The sequence below is a fragment of the Giraffa tippelskirchi genome, chromosome 9 (genome assembly GCF_054371585.1).
Source record: "Giraffa tippelskirchi isolate mGirTip1 chromosome 9, T2T-mGirTip1v1.2.pri, whole genome shotgun sequence".
Taxonomy (NCBI): Eukaryota; Metazoa; Chordata; class Mammalia; order Artiodactyla; family Giraffidae; genus Giraffa; species Giraffa tippelskirchi.
In genome coordinates, this window is record NC_137283.1 from 153,260,881 (window position 1) to 153,264,429 (window position 3,549).

The 3,549-nt window shown below is 43.1% G+C and overlaps 1 pseudogene; it reads right to left on the reverse strand.

The window, feature by feature from the left end:
* Positions 1–388: 388 nt before the first annotated feature.
* LOC145520419 (nucleolin pseudogene) lies at positions 389–2,431 on the reverse strand (annotated as a pseudogene).
* Between the last annotated feature and the right edge of the window lie 1,118 nt (positions 2,432–3,549).

Here is a 3,549-nt window from a genome sequence, read left to right on the forward strand (position 1 = left end):
AGGACTTTTAATTTGTCTCAAAATTGTTGAAGCAAAAATCATGACAAAACATTCTGCTTTTCTTTACACCCTCCCAAAGGAAAAAAAGAAAAAGAACCTCCATAGGAAAAAAATGGCTTTATACATGGGAAGAGACAATATAAGTTCAAAATTTACAGATAAGGGTTAGCTCTATCACTCATCTCTAAAATGTTTATACGAATATCCAGTCAACACCGACAGGGTTATATCCCTTGAAATGTTATCTATATTGATTTCCAAGTTGACCACAGGGCTGTATACTGTCTTGGAATGTCCTCAGAAGGCTCTGTCATTGATCAGGTAACAGAGTAAAAACCCCAGAGTCCTTTCTTTCAAGTGGAAGAGGGAGAGACAGAGATAGAAGAAATTATTCAAACTTCGTCTTCTTTCCTTGTGGCTTGTGGTCTCCTCCTCCTCCTCTGCCTCCTCCTCTGCCTCCTCGGCCTCCAAAGCCTGCCTGGCCTCTGCCACCAAATCCACCTTGGCCACCTCTGCCACCACCTCGGCCTCCAAAGCCACCTCTGCCTCTCCTCGGCCACCAAAGCCACCTTCACCCTTAGGTTTGGTCCAGTCCAAAGTGACTTTGCTTCCATTGATTTCACCATCTTCCACGGCCTCCTTAGCAGCTTTGGCATCTTCCTCACTGTTGAAGTCTACAAAACCAAACCCTTTGGAGGATCCAGTCTCCCGGTCAGTGACTATCCTTGCTCGAATAGAGCCATCAAAATGACTCCTTTAACTTCTCTTCTGTGGTATCCTCAGAGAGACCTTTGACAAACAGTTTTGGATGGCTGGCTTCTTACATTTGGTGATCCCCTGGGTCCTTGCAACTCCAGTCTGATGGCTCTGCCCTCAATTTCCCTTTTATTACATGAATTTAAAACTTCTTTAGCATCTTCAGATGAAGCAAACTCTATAAATGCATACCCTTTAGATTTGCCATTTTGGTTCTGGGGCATCTTGATATGAGTTGCCTTCTCAAATACTTCCTGAAGAGTTTCTTCCATTGCACTATAGGAGAGGTTGCTTAAAACCAGGGTTTTTGATTCATCTCTCCAAGTGCTATTCTTTCCACCTCTATGGTCTTGACTTTGACCTTTCTCTCCAGTGTAGGACAGAGAAAATGGATCGTCCATCTATCTTTGTTCCCCACTTTTCTTCCAAGGTTTTTTTCTTCATCAGCTTCTGCCTTAAATTCAATATAAGCAATCCCTTTACTCTTTCCATCCTTGCTGACTAATCTGATCTCCACAGCATCTTCAGACACTTCTTTTAATTCATCCCAAGTAACTTTGCAAGGCAGATTTTTAGCCAAAAGTGTTCTCACATCGCGATCTTTCTTACTGTCTTTTCCCTTTGGTTTTCCTAGTTTAATTTCATTTCCGAAGACTTTTAAACCAGTGAGTTCCAAGGTTTTTTCCAGGTCTTCAGAAGATTCAAAATCCACATAGCCAAATTTCCTAGACACACCAATTCTGACATTGACAACAGCAAGATCATTTTTAGCAAAAAGGTCACTGACACCTGTTTTCAATTCAGGAGCAGATTTATTGAAGTTCAGGTTTCCAACAAAGAGACTGAAAGATGTAGTTGGTTCTGTGCCTTCCACTTTTTGTTTCTTGGCTTCAGGAGCTGCTTTTTGTTTGGCCATTTCCTTCTTTCCTTTTCCAGGTGCTTCTTTGACAGGCTCTTCTTCCTCTTCCTCCTCTTCTTCCTCCTCCTCCTCTTCCTCCTCCTTTTCATCATCATCATCCTCTTCATCTTCATCTTCAGCAGTGCTCTTGGCCTTCACAGGAACAGCTTTTGCTGGAGCTTTCTTTCCTTTGGCTGATACAATCTCCATAGATTCTTCTTCAGAGGCATCTTCATCCTCCTCATCATCTGTGGCAGGAGCAGCACCAAAAGCAGCTGCTTTTCTCACTGCTGGCTCATCCTCTTCTTCATCATCCTTGTCTTCTTCACCGTCATCTTCATCTTCCTCATCACTGTCTTCTTTCTTGGCATTCTTGCCATTCTTTGCTCCCTTGGCTGGAGCAGCTGCTCCCTTCTTACCAGAGGTTGCTACCAATGCTTTGCCTGGGGTGGCTCCCTTTTTGCCAGGCATTACTACTGCTTTGGCAGATGTAACTGTCTTCTTGGCTGGCGTAGCCAATGCCTTTTTTGCCAGGGGTGACAACTGCTTTCTTTGCCGGTGTGGCAACTGCGGCCTTTTTTGCTGGGGAAGCCATCATCTTCTTTGCTGGAGTTGTGATAGCCTTCTTGCCTTTTTTTCTGAGGGATAACAAGCTCTTCTCCACTGCTCTCATCCTCTTCATCTAATGACATTTCCTCATTTTCACTATCTTCTTCGAGGAGGAGCCACTTTCTTAGAGTCACGTTGATTTTTACCGGCCTTTGCGAGCTTTACCATGATGGCGGCTTATGATGGCGGAGGGCGTGGCGAGCGAGTGGCGCAGAGGAGCCCAGAGGACCCTAAGCACCGTTGATGGCGGCTGCTGATCCCTGAGGGCGTACGCTTGGCTGCCAGCTAGCACTCGAGACTGAGGCGAAAGACTGAGCCTGCCCAGTAATCACCTCTGGAAAGGCGACCACGGCCCTTCTGTACATTCTTTAAATGCTGAAAACAAAAGCCGGACAGAAATGGTAAAAATAGATCACAATCCAGATTCTAGCTATTATATTAAGAACAAAATATTGCTGTCACTGGCTCACAAATGAGAACTTCCATTAGTAAATCATCCTACTTTTTGCTTTTGTAAGGATTAATTTTGCAATTTTAACTTATGCTGCCTCATTTTCTTTCTCCAATACTTCTGCGTAGAATTAAACCTTCAAGTTCCAGTGAAAGTGGTTTAAATTTATTATCTTTTATGTCTCAACAAATTATTTACCTTGCCAGGCATTTGCCACCCACTTTTCTTCTAGAATTTCAATTCAAATTTACTTTAAAGAATAAATGTGTTGCCCTCACTGATGAGAAACTCATGTTTCCAGTAAACAGAAGAGAGAAACATGAAAAACTCATTAGAAAAAGAGAATTTGTTTTTGTAATGCCGTTTAGGGTGTGATAGATTTGACAGGGAGGTGCTGAGAGGATATACAAGCATGTAAATCCAATTTGTAGGAGGAGTAATCACTATCTCCCCAGAGATTCTTCCTCTCATCTGCTGAATTATGGCACCACATTTGTCTTGCCTCTGGTGTGAAAAGTGAAAGTGGAAGTTACTCTGTCATGGCTAACTCTTTCCGATTCCATGGACTGTATAGTCTCTGTAATTCTCCAGGCCAGAATACTGGAGTGGGTAGCCTTCCCCTTCTCCAGGGGATCTTCCCAACCCACAGATCGAACTCAGGTCTCCCGCTTTGCAGGCGTGAAATTCACTTGCAAATATTTCAAGTACTGACATTGGTTTTAAGGTAGTCTACTTCTTTTGAGGATAGGAAATGTCTTCTATTATTTTATATTTATTTTCAGTCTCTCAGCTGGAAGTGAACCGAGGATGTTGTCCTGGGATATGATGAAGAGGC